This window comes from Thamnophis elegans, chromosome 7 (genome assembly GCF_009769535.1).
Source record: "Thamnophis elegans isolate rThaEle1 chromosome 7, rThaEle1.pri, whole genome shotgun sequence".
Lineage (NCBI taxonomy): Eukaryota > Metazoa > Chordata > Lepidosauria > Squamata > Colubridae > Thamnophis > Thamnophis elegans.
The window spans coordinates 30,723,685-30,744,379 of NC_045547.1; the positions used below are offsets into that span (position 1 = coordinate 30,723,685).

The window sequence follows — 20,695 nt, forward strand, 5'->3', positions numbered from 1 at the left end:
CTCCTTCGGAGAGGGATTCTCCTGCGGGCCTCGGCGGGGCGGACGCGGCTCTGCTTAAAAGATGTGGCGTCGTGGTTTTTTTTCTCGCTATCCATCTTTCAACAGTTTGTTCTTGGGGCGAAAGTCCAAGAACGGCTTCAATTATTTAACATCCGATTCAATTTGTACTTCAGATTGAAGTACGAGGTATGAAAATAGGTTTTCTCGTTGGATCTTTAGGGTGGAGGCAGTCTGGTAATGGAGCGCGTTCTTAAATTAGTTCTAACTTATTTAGATTTTAATGATCACCCACGACGCTTCATGTAATCTGCAAACCCAACCAAAGAATCCTGCAGTACTACAAATGTGTTATCTACTTTGTAACATTTTGGAGAAATTCTAGAATTTGGGCATCTTATCTTTGGGGGAAGTTTTCTTGTTGGCCAATGAAGTTACATAGGTATGGGTCCTTTCACTGAGTAGTGTAGTTAGATAATTTTTCGTTCTGGATATATTATGGTAAAGACAAAAATCTAGGGATATTATTCATCTAGAGTAAGGATTACAATACGTTTTGTTTTTCACACTTCCTTTTAGTGTACTCTTAATGAATACACCTCCCTTAAAAATCCAAACACCAAGATAAAAAATAGAATAATGAAAGCATTACTGTATAATGAAATTGTTTGGGAATCTCTAATCTAGAAAGTCTTGGTTAAACTTGGTAAACCAGGTTTGAAAGTGGAAACTGGAGAGGAAGGGGGGGGGGACATTGTTTAATGAATACAGAATTGCAGTTTTTTTGCACAATTCACTATTCCTATTGTTGACTGATCATATGAAAAAAAAATCTTGTTGATCTTGTAAGACGACACTAGGGGATGCTCTTGAAGCTAGACAGAAAGAAATATCTGAGGCAAGGATTTGAGAAAAAAATACGTTAATATGGATGCCTTCTCTCTCTTTCTTTCCCTCTCTCTCACACTCACACATGCATAAGCACAAACTTAAGTATGTGGATACACATTGCAATATCCTTTTGCTATATTTATTTAAAGCCTGCTTTGCTCTTCTCAAAATTGATCTCTTTGCTGCAAATATTTGCCCAGTTTTTGAAGTCCAGATACTGTGGACCAACTTTCTTTATATATTTGAAAATAGAGATAGCAATAGATTGATGATGATAGATAGATGGATGGATGGATGGATGGATAGATAGATATATTTTTTTTAGATATTTTATTAATATTTATAGGCCGCCCTTTTCCCCGCGGGGACTCAGGGCGGCTTACATAAAATAGGGAGGGGGGTATAAACAATAAACATAAAACAATACATAAGAGTAAAATAGTACACAACATTCATTCTTCATTCGGGTGGGGACAGATTGTGATCTTATCCCCAGGCCTGACAGGATAGCCAGGTCTTGAGGGCTGTGCGGAAGGTCTGGACGGTGGTGAGGGTACGAATCTCCACGGGGAGATCGTTCCAAAGGGTCGGAGCTGCTACTGAAAAGGCCCTCCTCCGTGTAGTTGCCAGTCGGCACTGACTGGCGGATGGTATTCAGAGGAGGCCCAATCTATGTGATCTTATAGGTCGCAGGGAGGTAATTGGCAGGAGGCGGTCTCTCAAGTACGCAGATCCACTACCATGGAGGGCTTTATGGGTGGTGAGTAGCACCTTGAAGCGCACCGGGAGATCAACAGGTAGCCAGCGCAGCTCGCGGAGGATAGGTGTTATGTGGGCGAACCGAGGTGCACCCACAATCACTCGCGCGGCCGCATTCTGGACTAGCTGAAGTCGCCAGATGCTCTTCAAGGGCAGCCCCATGTAGAGCACATTGCAGTATTCCAGCCTAGAGGTCACAAGGGCCCGAGTGACTGTTGTGAGAGCCTCCCGGTTCAGGTAGGGTCGCAACTGGCGTACCAGGCGAACCTGGGAAAATGCCCCCCTGGTCACAGCCGTCAGATGGTGGTCAAAAGTCAGCTGTGGATCCAGGAGGACTCCCAAGTTGCGAACCCTCTCTGAGGGGTATAAAATTTGACCCCCCAGCCTGAGCGATGGAACACTGGCCGAATTATTGGGAGGGAAACACAACAGCCATTCGGTCTTCTCCGGGTTGAGTACAAGCTTGTTAGCCCTCATCCAGTCCCTAACGGCTTCAAGACCCCGGTTCACCACGTCCACCGCTTCATTGAGTTGGCACGGGGTGGACAGATACAACTGAGTATCGTCCGCGTATTGGTGGTATCTTAACCCGTGCCTCCGAATGATCTCGCCCAGTGGTTTCATGTAGATGTTAAATAGTAGGGGGGATAAGACCGAACCCTGCGGCACCCCGCATGTTAGGGGCCTAGGGGTCGATCTCTGCCCCCCAACTAACACCGACTGCGACCTGTCCGAGAGGTAGGAGGAGAACCACTGCAAAACAGTTCCTCCCACCCCCACCTCCCGCAGTCGTCGCAGAAGGATACCATGGTCGATGGTATCGAAAGCCGCCGAGAGGTCAAGGAGAACCAGGATGGAGGCATGGCCTCCATCTCTGGCTCTCCAGAGATCATCGGTCAATGCGACCAAAGCGGTTTCTGTGCTGTAACCAGGTCTGAAGCCCGACTGGAAGGGGTCAAGATAACTGGCTTCCTCCAAGGACCGTTGAAGCTGGAAGGCCACCACCTTCTCGACAACCTTCCCCACAAAGGGGAGGTTGGAGACTGGACGATAATTGTTGAGAACAGCTGGATCCAAAGATGGTTTCTTCAGGAGGGGTCTCACCACCGCCGCTTTAAGTGCGGCGGGGAAGTGCCCCTCCCGAAGAGAGGCGGTAACAACCGCCTGGATCCAGCCTCGTGTCACCTCGTTGCTGTTGGCAACCAGCCAGGAGGGACACGGGTCCAGTACACAGGTGGAGGCACTCACAGCTCCCATGGCCTTGTCCACATTCCCAGGGGCAACATCCTGAAACTCAACCCAGGGGCGGTCTACCAATTCATCCTCTTGTGCCTCGGCTGGAACTGCAGAGGTGGAGTCCAAATCCGACCGAAACCGAGCAACTTTGTCCGTTAAGAATTGGGCATAATCCTCAGCTCTACCCTGCAAGGGTTCCCCCGTATCCCTCCTATTCAGGAGGGAACGGGTTATCCTAAACAGGGCGGCTGGGCGGGACTCAGCGGACGCAACCAAGGTGGCAATATGAGATCTTTTTGCTGCCCTAAGTGCCCTGATGTACTCCTTGGTGCAAGTTGTTAAAAGTGCTCGGTTCGTTTCGGACTTATCGGACCTCCACAGGTGCTCTAGGCGTCTCCTCCGGCGCTTCTTCTCCCGGAGCTCCTCGGTGAACCAAGGAGGCCTCCGGGATCCGCCGACCCCGAGGGGCCGTAGTGGCGCAATCCGGTCAAGAGACTCCGATGCTGCCGAGTGCCAGGCAGCAACCAGAGTCTCTGCCGAACTGTGGGCGAGAGTATCAGGAATAACCCCAAGCTCCGTCTGGAACCTCAGAGGGTCCATCAGTCGCCTGGGGCGGAACCACCTGGTCGGTTCCTCCTCCCTACAGTGGGGGTTTGGCCTCCGGAAGTCAAGCCTCAGTAGGCAGTGGTCTGACCACGACAGGGGTATGATCTCATTACCCCTCAGACCAAGATCACAAGTCCACTGCTCCGAGAGGAATACGAGGTCGAGCATATGACCCGCTGAATGGGTTGGGCCCCGAATTACCTGGGTCAAGCCCATGGCTGTCATGGAAGCCATGAACTCCTGCGCCCCATCAGAGTGTTCACTGAGCGAAGGCAAATTGAAATCCCTCAGGACCATAAGCCTGGGGAACTCAATTGCTAGCTCGGCTACTGACTCGAGGAGCGAGGGGAGGGCTGCTGCAACGCTGTTGGGAGGCAGGTACGTTAGCAGCAGACCCACTTGACCCTTGAGGTCAAGAATAGATAGGTAGGTAGGTAGGTAGGTAGGTAGGTAGGTAGGTAGATGATAGATAGATAGATAGATAGATAGATAGATAGATAGATAGATAGATAGATAGATAGATAGATAGATAGATAGATGATAGATAGATAGATAGATAGAATGGAAATAAAAGCTTCCACTTAGTATATTAAACACTATACAGCATATCTTTATACCTTGAATCTATTGAATCACAAAGCTAATGTAAAGAGAGAAATTAGAGGAGAACCTTCATCCAAAAAGATGGTTCCCTTGAGTTCACATCTCAATCAAGGGACTTGAGAACAAGGCATATGTAGACAAAGAATGGAGGACAACAACTTGTATGAGACTAGTTGGACTGAAAGAGTAACTAAAATCACTCCTGGAGCTTCCACGGGTGAACCTGGAGTACTAGTCCAACACCTGGTTTGCTAACACCATATTGACTTTCATGGCATGTGTTGATGGATAATGCCTCTGCTCTGCCTTCTGAAAGTGCTATGGCAGATGCCATCCCAAAGCAAATCCCAGCCCCAACCTTTAGGCCAATAGTGCCATCTGTCAGAAGGCACAAGGCACTCTCTTCATATTTGGCAGAGTCTTATTTAGGAGGACCACTCACATGCTATATAGAAGTAGGATTTGGGTCTGCTGACCTATTTTGGGGGGCTTCCCAATTTGGTGTCTCCTGGATGCCAGGGATTGGCTTATAATCATAAGCCTTATTATTATATTTCTGTTTTTACTCCCCCCCCCCCACACACACCAGTTGTTCCAGGACCTATGAAACTTGTTGTGGTTTGTAATCCTTTTGACCCTCTTTAAAATCTTTGTTCTCTTTCAAGGAGGGTTGGAGTGTCTGTTCTCCACAGACCATTTATTCGGATAGTCGCCTTACACTCAGGGCGCTCAAGGAGAGAATGCTGCTGGGAAAGGATCAGAGATTTAAATGGCAGAGGTTGAGTAATTTTTGGAAGGGAAGATAATCAAAGTTACAGAGAAAATTGTGTGTGTGTGTTTGTGTGTGTAAATCTTTGTTCTGCTGCTTGAAGCATGCTGGTCCTTGGGGGTTTTTTGTTCTTGTTTTTTGCTTTCCTTCTCTCCTTTTGTTTCTGTTTCCTGTACTGTTGTGTGCTTCCTCTCCAACCAACATGGAAGGAATTGGTGATATCATAAAACCTTGCCAGCAACTCTGCAGTAACTAAGTTCCCCAGCCTCTGAGAAACTTCCTACTGAATTCTAACCCCAAAGCCAAATTATATCTTTCTAAACGAATTGTAACTTCATTTATATTTCACAGAACAAGTGAAGGCTGTATTTATGCAGAATTGCTGACAGAACAGATTTTTCTTCCTGGATCTGTCGCCTGCCTTATACTGCAGTACATTTCACCCATTCCCAAACCAGAATGTTTTCCACTGGCTAAGAAATGTGAACCAGGACTTTAGTTTCTCTTCTTTCTGGTCTTGTTCTTTCTATCAAATCTTTTGCCATGTCCTTAATAATTTCTCATGGGAATCTCAGTTGCATCCTTCCCTTATTATAGTATGTGTGTGCTGTTACTGAGGGGTGTAGCTAGATAATTTTCAGTTCTGGATATAGTATAGTAAAGACAAACATCTAGAGATATAGCGTTAAAGACATTAAGCTTGTCAGCTGGAAAGCTAACAACCCGGGTTCAGGATCCAAGCATCACATGATGGGGTGAGCTCCCATTACTTCCTCCAACTGTTGCCAATCTAGCAGTTTGAAATCATGCAAATGCAAATAGATAAATAGGTATCACTTTGGTGGGAAGGTAGCATTGTTCTGCCTCAGCATATAGTCATGCTGGTCATATGACCACGGAAGTGTCTGAACAATGCTGGCTCCCTCAGCTAAGAAATGGAGATGAGCAGCACCCCCTAGGGTAGGACACGACAGGGGAAACCTTTACATATATCTTTAATGCTCTCTACAACAATATGAGCTATTAACAATCAAAGAAAATTGGCAGTAGTTAAAGATTAACAGAATTCAAGATGAGCTGAATATAAGTCTCTTATGAGTGTGAAGGGACTTGAGACTGATGATGTGTTTGACTTCTCCCTCGGGTGCAGCCTGATCATCTCCTACAACCTCCTCCTTAGGCTGAGAAAGAGTGACTGGTCCAAAGTCACCCAGCTGGCTTTCCTGCTTAGAACTCACATTTTCCTGACTCTGGTCTGATACCACAACCACTTCATAAAACTGGCTCTCCATTAAATGATTTAGTAAATCTATATTACAAAATATAAAGAAAACATACTAAAAATAATTTGATCAATGATAACAAAACGAATCTGCCACATTGTTATTTAATGTGAGCTTCTACTCTCTGATTAAGTCATTTGAAAAATAGACACTATTATTCTTGTCATGGGGAGACACATCTGGGCATTGCAACTTCTACCCCAGCATGGGCTTCACATTTATATTTGAGGCTGCACCATTTAGATGCTCCATATCCTGAATGCTCTACCTGATACTCAGTTGCCGCAATTTGGGCTATAATTTATAAAATGCTGTTATATATCACTTCCCATAAGTATGTTTGTATGTGATTTATCAGTTTATTGCCACTTCTGCTATATTATGAACATTATATCCGCAAAAATGTTTTATGCTATTAAAATCCGAAACCTATAAAAAGCATAAAGAGACTGATTTACACTCAAATCCAGCTGTTATAAAACATATCTTTCAGTGTTAGTCTCCTATTATCAAATAAGAACAACCACTGTTACTGTGAAGACAAACAAAATTAAGTTTTGAAGAGCACCTTGCAAGTTGTAAATTATATAAATAGGATTTGAGGAATAACAGATATTTGGTATTAAAGCTGTTAAGGCTGAGTAGACAATCAAATTCAGTATCAACAAATATGATATTGTTTTTGCTACTTCAGGCAAACATTTACAGCCCACAAATAACGCTTCTGAATATACGTAGGTGGTTTTTTCATACCTTTTAGAATAAAATTCCATTTCGCTCTGCAGACACAGACATAAGCAGATTTAGCTGCTTTGAATCATTTTATAGAACTAGGCAAGATACATAAGGAACAACTTCTGTGCAAATGTTTGAAAGTGAATCTCTTCTGCTTATCTATTAAAAAACTATCCAGGATGTCTACATTCTTAAGCAGTTCTATTCTCAGTGCAGATCCCTGAAGAACTCCACTTCTACTTCCACTGGGTAAATTTTTTACCATGTTAATTTATTGGCAAAGAACGATACGCATTTTTGAAATGCAGCATTAAGTATCTCGTATATCAATACTCCAACCTTTCACAAAGGCTAGGTCTGCCAGGTTTCCTCTGAAGCTATAGAAGTTGGATTGGGTGGCTATAACAAACAAACAAATATGCACACACAAATAAATAAACAAACATTCCTTCTCATAGTTCTCTTTTTCCCTACATCTAAATCAGGGGTGTCAAACTTGCTGGCCACAGCAGCATCATGTAGTGCGGCTTTTCCCCCTTCACTAAACCGGACATGGGTGTGGCCACCGCATGACATACTGTATCTGGCCGGTGGGTCACAGGTTTGTCAGCCCTGATCTAAATGGACCTTTTCCTCTCATATGCTACTGTCCCTTGAACATCATCTCTCTCTCAGTTCTCGGGTTTCCTCTGGAGCTATATAAATTGGAGTTGGATGGCTATAACAAATTTATAACTACATAACTACATTCAAACAAACAAACAAATAAAATAAATATTCCTTCTCATAGTCCTTTTTTTCTCTTTCCTCATATCTAAATGAACCTTTTCCCCTCCTCATATGTTATAGTCTCTTGAACATATTTCTCTCAGTTCTACACTTAGGCCTAAGAATAAGCTTCCATTTATGTGAATAATGTCTTCCAACCCCCCCCCCCCCCCGCAAAATCCCAAGCTTAATTTTTGTATAACACAGATGAAGAACTGATGCTACAGGCTGGAATAAAAGATTCCACAGGCCATGTTTCATTGCTTAGCAAGAGTTTCCCACACTATAACCTATTTTGGCTTTCAGATTTTTTTCTGAAACTACTATGAAACTTAGTAGTTCAGTAATTCATTCTATTCATCATTCATATTCATTCATTCTTTAAGACTTCTTCAGTACTATTGTTCAGATTGGTGGGTTATTTTTCATATTTCATAGAAATTAGCACCTATATCCAGCTTCCAAAATGAAAAGCTTTCACTTATAGTATGATCTTATACATGTGGAGTCCTTGGTGTTCTCTGAGCTTGGTTATTTGTTTGCAGACATTTTAGTACCTAACTAGATAACATGATCAGTGCTTGTGAGCATGGGGTTTGCTTCCTGGTTATACACAGTAGTTTGCTTTGCTGTGGGTAAGTGGTTTTTTCTGTGGTAGTTCTTAAGTTAGGGTATTGTTTTTACTTGATTGCTTGTCTGGGTGTCAGTTGCTAGAGAGGATGTGTTTTTGTTTCCTTTGTGTTATCTTTTTGCGGTAATGAAAACTGACAAGAGTTTCCTGAATTTACACCACTTTGAAGTGGGCACAGAGGAGGGCGGGCTGCTTGGGTTTTTAAAAAGTTGTTTTCTTTCCCTTTTGTGTGGAGTTGAAAATTCCTTACTCCAATGGAATGGAAATATTAGAAATGAGTGATTTCCAGTCCTTACATCCTAAGAAATATATATTTTGTTTACATCTTTGAACCCTTCCCCCCACTTCAGGCACTATCTATGACCATGGTCAGAGGCTTTGAGAAAAGCATCTAATTTCAGAGTAGGTAACTGAATTTCATGCAAATAGTGCAGGGGTGGGTTCTGGCCAGCGTTACTGCCGGTTTGCTCATGCGCACGCAGGATGCATGCTGTGTGCTGGATGTGTGCTGTGCATTGGATGCGCGCTGTGCACGCATGTGCAGTTCAATGGAAATTGTTCTGCACATGCGCAGAACTCAAAAACAAGATGGCATTGACAGTGGCTATCGGGAAACCGGTTCGGAGGCATGTCCAGCTGGGTCGCTGCTGGTTCTGCAATCCAGGTTGGCATACCACTATCGGTTCTGCCAAACCGGTAGGAACCCACCTCTGGAATAATGGTTCAATAGCTGGGCAGCTGCATCTTATAACAAATGCTCAGGTTTTTAATCTTTCCTTTTTTCTGTTTTGTGTGGTAAAGAATACAACTTTAATTTCTTCAGGGCCACCACTTGCTTATGAGAAGTGCAATTCTGGGCGAATTCCTCATTGCTTAGTTGGACGGAGCATTAACTGATGCAAAAGGTTCTCAGCATCCCACAATTGTCAGGATGAAGATGATCAGCAAATTCTCTTCAAAGTGATCCAGAAGGACTAGAAGTTGTGCCATATGGAAACATCTATAATACCATTCCAACAGTTTTCTCGACATGCTTTATCTGCATGTAAAGCTTTCTTTTTAATGATTTTGCTTAATCATTTTAAATCATATGCTACTCAATCTTTCAACAAAACTAGTTAAAAATGTGTTAGTGATGTGGGTATGTGATATCTAACATTTTAGAGGTGGGTAAAATGAGGACCCGGATTGTTGGGGGCAATATGCTGACTCTGTAAACCGCTTAGAGAGGGCTGAAAGCCCTATGAAGCGGTATATAAGTCTACTGCTATAGTAAAACAGCCAGAATCCTTCTGATAAGGCACACGAGGAATATTCTGCCAGCTATCGTAATTTACATATAGACAAATTGAAAAGATAATTACAAACACGCTCAGGCATGTCTCATGCACACAAGAGCCTCTTCCATGCGGGATGATCTGATCCACACCATCCTGCTTCCTCTGAGAAATATGTCATCAAGCCTAGCAGGTTAAGAATATTCGTGAGCTTTTTAAAAACAAACCTCTTTTGCATCTGATTAGAGAAGTTTGTATTCTTAAAGAAGGGCTCCACAAAACTCTTTGTCAGAGATATGTAAAGTATAGTTAGTGAATCTCTTTCGTACAGACCCTGTATGTGTTACCTCTCCTTTTGCTTCTTCTTCTAACACTTTCCCTGCTAGCGACTGTTGTCAGAAATGTCTTTCTGTTCCGCCAGGCTTAACCGTAAGGCAGCTACTTCAGGGGGTGTAGAAAGTTGGTGTGACTTTTCACAGTCTATGTGAGACATAACAGCTGTGCTGACATTGCTGTGGGTCATGATTTGTGAGATAGATCAAAGTGGGCTGGGTCCACATAGCATGCTAAGCCAAAATCAGACAAAGGATATTAAGGGTGTAGCATGATCTGTGAACACAACCAGTTCTGTCAATTAAATAAAATTGGAAAAGTCTGGGTTCTCTCACACCAAGGCTTATAACAGTGGGACTCATTCATAGCCTGTTCAGATGTTCATTTCTGAATCCCCGAAGAGATCTTCTGAGGATTAAAATGTATTCAGGCGAATGTTATTTCTGTTGTAAACAATGCTGGCTGTAAATTGTGAGTTTTAGACCAGCAGAGTTAGAAAGTGCCAAGCTGGAGAAGGATATGCTCAGGTTTTGCTCTTCACTTCAATAGAGGAGCTAGATTTAAACCCTTAGTTGCAGCAATCATTTGTTTCCCCAGAATGCTGGCTTAATGCCATTGCACGCCTGGAAAAGAAATCTTGCTAGGGTGATTGAGATAACTTATCAAAAGTTGAACACACTGGCTCATAGTTTGGACACCAGATCTTTTTCACATTTACTGTTGCCAAACTGGGTCTCCCAATATATGTCCCCATTTTTCTTACCCTGTTAAATTTCATCCTATTCTTTTCAGTCCATTTTTCAAAGTTTCCTAGATCTTTTTGATTCTTCTACCTCTTTGTTGAAGTATAAGCCATCCCTTCCAGCTTTGTTTCATCTGCACATTTATAAATATTCCCTCAGTTTTATCAAGTCATTATTACAAATGCAAGTTCCTGTTGCATTCTACTCAGTACTTCTCTTTGATTTAAAGCAGATGCGTTAACAAGCATTTTTTAGTATAATTGTTCATCTACTTATTAGAGTCAGATAAGCTGTTTAGGATGACATAGCCCTATTTCTAGGGGTGGGCTGCTATGGGTTTGCCCGGGTTTGGGAGAACCCATAGCTAACATTATGGCCGGTTCGGAGAACCAGAGGTGGTTTGCTGGATCGGGCGAACTGCTAGTAGTGACAGTGGGAGGCTCAGCCCACCTACGTGGATGTATCTGTGCGTGCCCGAAACTAATCAAACTGGTAGTTAAAAAATTAGCAACCCACCTCTGCGGAGAACCTCCAAATCCCACCCCTGACTGACCCTGCCCACCCCACCCCTCCCCTTCCAGGAGTCTCCATGCAGCCCATTTTGGATATGAGGCAAGTGCAAGGCCCATGCGGAGGCTTGGTGAGGGGGAAAAACAGGCCCCCCAGAAGGCCTCCGGAGCCCAAGGGAGGAACTTTTCGTCCTCCCAGAGGCTCAAGGAAAGCCTCCGGAGCCTGAGGAAATGTGAAAACACCCCCCCCCTGCTGTGGTGCAGGAGGTTGACTAGGCCCCATCCACCATGCCCCCCCTCCCAGCAACCAGGCAGAGAACCCATTGCTGAAGTTTTTGAAGCCCACCCCTGCCTATTTCTATGCCCTTTGCTTTTTCTTCATATATATATAATCTATAATTATCAAAGGTGAGGTTAGTCTGGCAATAATTTAGATATGACAAACCCATGCTGACACCTGTTAATTATAGCATGCTTAGCCAATCACACTGCTTAACAATCTGTATGAGGATCTTGCCAACTATAAAGATGAAGCTAGCTGAGAGATCTATACTTCCAGCTCCTCCTAGATGGTGGGGATAGTATTTGCTTCTCCATTCTCATGCAATTTTTAAGTAAACCCCTTTAATAATGAAGCTGGGATCTCTTTTTCCCCCCCAAGTTAAAAATGGGATAACTTATTGCCATTTAAAAAGACATTAATTTAAAATTGTTATTAACCTTGCAAGCTCCTGTGAAGAGCCAGGATATCAATGGCACTTTTTGGGTGCAACCAATATATGGATGACTTAAGTCTGTTCCCATTGACCAGAGCTGAATACCTTTTGAGATGCTATACTAGCAGGAGGAGGAGGAGGATTTCCTGGTATACAATCCATCAGGCTGTACCATTGGAACAGGTGAACAAAATGCCTTTGTAATTGCTGTATTGGCAGAGCTCAGAATTGATGTCGTTCTTAGTCTGTCTTAGGTTTGCCAGAATGCGGATCTTGCCAAATTAGTTGTTCCAACATCATCTTGTAATAGTGAGACCTACACGTTCAGCTTAATAAAAGAAATACCATTGAGATGAATGTATGTATCGTAATCCTATGAGTGTATGGTTGTGTAGGTGTAAATGTTAAATCAGTTTCAGAATAATTAAACTTGGGAAATACTCAGCTGCCCCTTGTATGGGATACTTTGTCCTTCTTCAAGCTAATACAGCCTCCCTAATCAGTTCGTACGCACCAGGAATTCTCACCAGAACGTTAGTAATCTGAATCCTTTGTTATTTATTGTATTTCAATATTTATATGTTGTTTTATTAAGAAACATTCCCATGCAATGAACATCTTAGATAAACAGCAACCCACACAGAATTATTTGGTTGAAACTGTTGACAGAATGACTGTATTTGGTTGCTATGTTTTGGGTATTCAGAAGCAGCACTACATAAACATTCATATTTACGTAAGTTTCTAGCTCCAATCTCCTTTTCATGGGATCATTTCAGCCTTTCATTTTATTTGAATATTGGCAGCATATTTCTGAGGTCCTGTTCTCGTCTCTTCCTTGTTCTTGCATCATTTTATTATGTAATGCCCAGTGTTGAGGAAAGGATATTCTATTTTGCTCAAAGTTTAAGAATTTATGATAATATTTTGTTCAACTGAAATTGATTTTTACGGTTGTATTTTACACCATTGCCACTAGCTGAAACAGTAGACTAAAATACATACAAGCAAACAAACACACACACACGCACACACCAAAAGCATATTGTTGTGGATTCATACAGTGGTGACAAACTGAGGCAGAACATAAGAGATGCCAATTCTTTTAAAAAGTGTTTTTATTATAAAAGTATGTTGCTGTATTATAAAAGAAAGGCTACCTTTGTTTAAAAAGGCCACCCATTGCTTTCATATTTACAATAGATTTCTAAAAGCTGACAATCTTCTAAGATCTATTCAAAACTTCTGGTTTATTTCACTGTTTCCTATCTTAGTATTTTTCTCTTTTATGCTTATTCCATTTATTTGATTGCTTTATCTTTCTAGCTACCTGTCTCGTGTTCTTATCCGCCTGTTCCCTTTCTATAGTTTACTAGAGCCTTCCTTTAGAGTTCCTTTTCTTACATTCTTATATTCATGTAGTACATTGTATTCGGCTAGCTCAGAGCCATTTTAATTCTGCCCCATGTCTGGTCAGAAGAGTTGCCTGGCAATCAATCAGCAGTCACCTCAAGAAGTCCTCTCTGGAGACAAGTGGTGGCAGATGAGTTGTCAACCGGTTGCTCAGCTGTTGTGGCATAGCATCACAAAAAAGAAGTGCCAAAGAACTAAAAATGGAGAAAAGCTGAAGCAAAGGATGAGAGGAGAGGAGAGCTTCCCTCATATTAGTGATGACAAATGTTCAGTCATCTGCAGGATTTAGTGGTAAGAAGTAAAGAGCTTCAGTGAGTAGCTGCAGAGTTTGGATGCAGGCATCCTTTGCTAGAGTAGAAGATAAGTGTTCATAATGGGTTCCCACATTAGGCTAAATAATATGACAATCTTCGTGTTTTGGCCTCTTAAAAATATCTTGTAAATTAATTCCCATTCTGAGAGGCCTGAATAGACAGAATTTATCTTTTGTTCCTAGAAAACATTTCTTCCCATATAAACCTGATATAGAAGTAGGCCTGGCAAGACAGAGGGAGGAGTGAAAAGAGGGATCAACCTAGAATCACTGCATAGCCACCAATGAACTAAATCCACCCTCCACTTTGAATGCCATTCACAGAAGATTCCTGTGTGTGGGCTTTTAGCGATAAATTAGTTAACTTGAGCCTTCATATGTGGGCCTGACGCCTTTTTAATATAGGGTTGAAACAGTAAAGACTGGTTGATGCCTTTATCATTCCAATAATGGTCACTAGAAAGGCAGATGCAGCCACTAGATAATTTTGTGATTTAATAGGTTTGTCCATAACATCAGAGATGGAATATCACTGGACCAATAACATTCAATAATACAAATGTTGCACAGGGGAGATGATTTTCTTCTACTTTGTATAAACTGAGGCTAGCCGAAGAGGAAGTAACAATAGCAGGATGGCCTGTCTAACAACATCTGAGCAAGAGACCCAGTTGTCTCTCTTCAATCACCATTTTTTCCTGTAGTGTGAAAAAAGATGCTGAAACCTCAAATCTTATTTCAGCAAGTGAACTTAACTAAACGATATTCTACTGTTCTTATTTCAAATTCTTGAAATAAAAGAATGGTCGTTAGTTACCTTTTAATTTTTTCCTGTATTCCCTTTTCCAAATACATCAGATTTATTTAACCTACTGATTTAACTGCATTAATTAAGAAAGGGGCTTCGCATTAAAGCCTTTTCCACATACAATACAGTTGTACATGTGTTTCAGAATTGGGACCAAATTTGTCTAGCTCTGCATTTCTGGATTTTTGAGCTGGAATAATGAAGATATTTTTCTTGCTTTTTGCTTGGGCTAGGTAGAAGGAGAAGTCCTCATTTGAAGAAAGAATTCAAACCAGATAAACTAGAGGGTATTGGTAGGGTCAGCCTAAGAAGTGGCAGCCAATTATAATTATCTTTTATTAGGAAGGCCATGAAGAAAACATTTCTAAATTATACTGCCTCAGAGTTCATGACAAGCCATAATGTAATAGCTTTGATTTTATCTTCCTGTATTGTGGGTATGAAGTCATTATGATTATAATCATTGTATATGATTAATGTAAACTATCAACACAACCAACAGTGGCCTCTTCAGTAAATCATTGTATAGAAGAGTTTACGGTTTAATGTGATATGTAAATTGAGCGATAGGTTTTCTACTCTAGGTATTGAGATGAACTTCAATTACTTTTCTTCAAAAATTAAGTTACATACACCAACACTCACTGAAGAAGCGCCTAATGCTGGGAAAAATTGAGGACAAAATAAGAAGGGGACGACAGAGAATGAGGTGGCTGGATGGAGTTACCGAAGCAGTAGGTGTGAGCTTGAGTGGACTCAGAGGATGGTAGAAGGCAGGAAGGCCTAAAGGAACATTGTCCATGGGGTCGCAATGGGTCGGACACGACTTCGCAACTAACAGCAACAATACCAATAGTGTGTGTAACATCACAATGAGAATACAAGAGCCTGGGGTTTGCTTACATTGTGTCTATCATAAGGCACGTTTCATTCTATTTAATTCTGATCTTTATAGGGAGGGTATGTGTTAAGTGCCATTTCTTATCTTTCACATTGCAATCAAACTACAGTGTTGGGGAGGGAGAGAAGACAGACAGGAGCCATGCTTCCTTGAGCACAGATGAAGAGATACAATAAAATGTAATAAAAACTATAAAATCTGGAATTATAAATAGGCTTGAAAACTGTCTGCTCTTTGGCACTCTCTTGCTATCACAATAACTTTAATATCCAGCATCAGAATGGCCATTGTCATCCAGGAATTCCTGGTGGCCTTTCTAGGCTCTGCCCCAGATATGTGCAATGTGATATTCCCTTCATGAGGTTTGGCTGTAAGAATCTGTTGGAACCCGTTGTCTTAACTTTCTCCCTGCAGTGTAGCAGTGTCTTCCCATGTTTATTGACTTTATGGCCGGCTTGGCTGTAGTTTCACATGCTTGTGATCCTGGGAGGCTTCAACCTGCCTTCTTTGGGCCTGGAATTAGAGGTGCTCCCTATGGCTATCATGGGTAGGCCCAATTTATTTAGAGCCCAGTTCTCAGAGCAGGTCACACACAACGTTTTGTTTTTGTTTTAAGGCAGCGGCATCGGGGGTGAAATTCAACAGATTCTGACAGGTTCTGGAGAACCGGTAGCGGAAATTTTGAGTAGTTCGGAGAACCGGCAAATACCACCTCTGGCTGGCTCCAGAGTGGGTGGGAATGGGGCAAGGGTGGGTTCCTGCCAGTTCTAACCTCTTCTATAGAAGAGGTTCCACAAATCTACAGTGCCGTTTAGAACCGGTTCCAGCTCCCTCCCCCCGCCCGTCTGCACATCATCAAGATGAAGAGCGAGAGGAGGAATTCTGGGAGTTGAAGTCCACAAGTCTTAAAGCTGTTGTGTTTGAACACCCCTGGGTTTTTTTTTCTAAAGGGTTAGGGGTGCAAGGGTCTTGTAACTTGACAGCTTTAAGACTTGCACACTTCAATGCCAGAGTTCCTGAGCCAACATGCCTGGAGGAGGAATTCTGGGAGTTCAAGTCCACAAGTCTTAAAGCTGTTGTGTTTGAACACCCCTGGGTTTTTTTTTCTAAAGGGTTAGGGGTGCAAGGGTCTTGTAACTTGACAGCTTTAAGACTTGCACACTTCAATGCCAGAGTTCCTGAGCCAACATGCCTGGAGGAGGAATTCTGGGAGTTCAAGTCCACAAGTCTTAAAGCTGTCAAGTTTGAACACCCCTGGGTTTTTTTTCCCTAAAGGGTTAGGGGTGCAAGGGTCTTGTAACTTGACAACTTTAAGACTTGCGTGCTTCAAATGGCAGAGTTTCTGAGCCAACATTTTGGTTGCTAAGCAAGAGCATTGTTAAGTGAGTTTCACCACATTTTACAAGTTAGCCACGCCCACCCAGTCACATGGCTCGCAAGCCACTCCCACTCGGTCACATGGCTCGCAAGTCACTCCCACAAAGCAGGCCACATCTACAGAAGAGGTTCTAAAAAATTTTGAAACCCACCACTGGAATGGGGATTTTGCAATATCCTTCCCCTGCCATGCCCACCAAGCCATGCCCACAGAACCGGTAGTAAAAAAAAATGAATTTCACCACTGAGCAGCATGGTGATCTGGAATTTCAGAATATTAATATCAGTTCCATAGACAAATAAAGCCCTTTTGGCCCAGATCTCTTGTGGTCACACAAACACACACTGCAAAGAGACAGGGTCTATTTAATTGGCCTGCCCCAGGCGACTGATGGAGACAATGAAGTTTCAGCCAAGGCCTCTTATCATAGTTTGGAATAAGCATATGGCAAGGGCTATGGATTGGGTCACACTGGTATGGACTCTGTGGTTGCTGGTCTTGTAGAACTCCTGCAGGCTCACTACAGAGCAACGTTGAGATGGAGTGTCTGTGGAGATTCTCAATCATCCCAGGTCCTGGTTGTCTCAAAGGTGCTTTTTTCAAGAGACAACTGGACTTTCTGGTATTTCTTTGAAGATGTTTCGCTTCTCATCCAAGAAGCTTCTTCAGCTCTGACTGGGATAGTGGGGAATGGAAGGATTTAAACTCCTTGCAGACAGCTAGACATTTGCATTCTTTTAGCGGGTCATTAAGATGCCCTCTGAAGGTTTATCTGTGTCATCAAGGTCATGTGAGTGGTCCACATTGGTGTGGATTGTGGAGCCTTCTTGGAACTGTTGAAAGGACTGTAGTAGATTGGAGATAGATGATGTTGTATCCCCCTCCCCCTCTGTTGAGAAAGGGCTGTTCAATTTTGACATAGATGGCCTCTTTAACACCTCTTTCAAACCAGCGATCCTCTCTGTTCAAAATATGGACTTCTTTGTCTTTGTTGTCTGTTGAGGTGGAGTGATGCAAGAAATGCCAATAGAGCTGCTGGAAAAAAGTTGAAGAGAGAAGGTGACCAGCCACAGGTAAGAACATCTCCTGTGAAATACCATTCCCCAAGGATCTGGCAGGTCCACACTCTTCTAACCTTCTGAAAGACCTTAAAAAGCTGGTTCTTCCCAAAACCACTGGGATGAAGTGAGGCTAGAGTTCAGTTATTGTTTTAGGATGCCAGGATTTGGGTTTGACTGTTGGTTTTATTATGATTTTGTGAGTTGCCCAGAATAGTGACCCAGAGAATTCTTTTGAGTGAATTAATGAATGAGATAAACAATTTGAGATCCAGCTGGCCCAGTTTATAGTACATCAGTAATAGAAAGGGAATAAATTAATATCAAAGTGTACTTCTTGCATGCCTAAAGCTATGCTAGATATTAATTCAAAGGGAATTCCATTACAAATCTTTACTGCATCAAAATATCTGCTGTTTATGACCAAATAAAGATTGATTGACATATCACAATATAAACCACAAAAAGAGCAGCCAAAATTACATTTTTAGAGTACTACTCACATGGTTTTTCTGCTACTTTAAATTTAAAACGATCATCCTCAAAAAGGGTTAGACACCCCTCCCCCCCAAGTTTTATCTATATTTCTATTCTCAGCAGTAAGAAACTATTTAAAAGTAAATTGCTGGAACAAACCACTCAGCTTTTATTTTGGGTAAATAAAAATGAAAAAGCGTGCATGTATACAACACTTTTGAACAAAAGGAGATAAAAAGATTACAGATTTTCTTATAAATATGGTATAGGAAATAGATTCTTCCTTGCCTTTTCATCCTTCCTGTTATACCATTGAGATTACATCTTGAAAAGCAACTCCAGCCCCAGGAAACTCACTCCTCTCCTGCACATTCATATTCCAAGTCCCAATTTAGACAAGATGAGCTAGCAATAAAGGCACTGCTGTTCCTCATGCCAGTTCTTGCCTCCACCAGCTGATCTGATGACGGCAGTTGGGAGTCTACAATAGGAGGGCTTTGACTGTCTGTACCACTTAAGTACAACCAGTTCTGATCTTTCTCTGCAGAGGCTCCATCTGACTAACAACAGCAGATTCAGGTTGGCTTCTGTGCCAATAAAATAATGGTTTTTCTTGCTATAGATTGGCAACAATGAAATCTGTACCTATAGCAAGTCTGTTTTCTCTTTTAAGTAATAGTGAATTATTCTTATACTTGAAACTGGGGGATTATGGACCAATTGTGGATGATAAATTACTGTTCATGGTACAGCATGGAGTAAATTAATGGAGATTTATTCAAATCATAGTGAAGTAATTAATAATTAATACAAATAATAAAGTAGACTGGACTTTTAATGCGATGCACAAAGCAGATGAATGCTTTGCTCTGTTCCAAGTCAGCTGAGCAATAATATTCGAAAAATTCAAGGGCTTGTGTCTTTAATCTCTCCTAATTATTTATATAACTGTTCCAGTTTTTAATATTTGTTTTGTTTTGAATCAAGTTCAATTTTCTATTTCACTACTGTGCCAATATTACACCGTACTTTCGAATTCACATATTGATGGCTCTTCGTCTGGGTCAATTTTTTATATGTATCTTAATGTACATATAAGCATATTAATGAATTCTGCACCCCAGTAGCACAAAATGGTAAAGCACATCGTGCCCAATGAGACAGCAGTTTTCTGGTGGTACACGTGCCCAATTAAGACACAACCATCACAAATCACCGAGTTCCCATTAGCAGAAAGAGCTGCTGCAGCTTCTTTGTAGTTTAGAATATTCACTATTGGAAGCCAGCCTCCCTTTTTCAAGGAAGACCCTTTGTGGAGTCAACAGTACCATTACATTCATAGTAACAATTCTGTGGTGGGAAAGACCAAGGGGAGGGTTTTTTTTTTTTGCTAGATTCTACCATTGTTCAGCAGCAGTGACTCTACTAAGTCAGTGGTCTCCAACCTTGGCAACTTTAAGACCTGTGGACTTCAACTCCACAGGAGTTAAAGTCCACAGGTCTTAAAGTTACCAAGGTTGGAGACCACTGCACTAAAGAATCAAATTAAAACATCAGAAGATCTCAACTAGGCTCCTGCAGGGAACAACTGAACAAGGTGAAGAAAACTGGTACGGCTTTCTCAAGTGTAAGAGCAATATTTCCAGGCAGAAGCAGAGAATAGAGATAGCCAAGGGGAGCTTTATAGCCCAACAGGGCATGACGAGCCCTCCTTCTCCCAATCCTTCCCTCAACATAGATAGGCTATTGTGGAAGACATGGGGATTTTAGGTAGAGAGCAGCTAAATGAAAAGAGTTGCCAAGTGGGAAACAAGCTATATAAACCGATAGAATCTGGTGATAAGAGCTTGTGAGTCATTTACCATACCGTACTATATCTGCAATGCAGGGTGAAATCAACTTACCTTCGCTACCGGTATGCAAATGTGAGTGCGCACACACCACCTCCACACATGCACTGGACCTTCCACGCATGCGCAGAGGGTAAAAAACAGGACGTGATGACTTTGGGTGAGTGGGCGGAGCCTTCCGCCGCCACTGCTACCAGATTGGCTGAACTGGGTAGAATTGGCTAAATTGCACCACAGCTGCAATGCCTTCCATATATTATAGGCAGTCGGGGTTAAAGTCAAAGCTGCACTTAACATCTGATATGAAACAGGCGGAACAGATCCATCTCTGTTTATTGTTTAAGTCAGTGGGGGGGGCATGATCTAGACAGAGCACCTTTCTGACAGCAGTTTTGGACTATTGAGCAAGAATGGCAAAAAGATCATTACTATTAATGACTTAGAGCCGAGGTGGTGCAGTGGTTAGAGTGCAGTATTGCAGGCTACTTCAGCTGAGTGCTAGCTGCAGTTTGGCAGTTCAAATCTCACCGGCTCAAGGTTGACTCAGCCTTCCCAGGTGGGTAAAATGAGGACCCAGATTATTGGGGGTAATAGGCCAACTCTGTAAACCGCTTAGAGTGCACTAAAGCACTATGAAGCGG

General features: G+C 42.2%; 1 long non-coding RNA gene across 1 annotated transcript; it reads left to right on the plus strand.

Annotated features, from left to right (window-relative positions):
* Nucleotides 1–24: 24 nt before the first annotated feature.
* LOC116511094 lies at nt 25–20,132 on the plus strand. Its single transcript, XR_004255719.1, has 3 exons — nt 25–186; nt 17,673–17,742; nt 20,093–20,132. It is a non-coding gene; the product is annotated as an uncharacterized LOC116511094 (long non-coding RNA).
* Nucleotides 20,133–20,695: the final 563 nt, after the last annotated feature.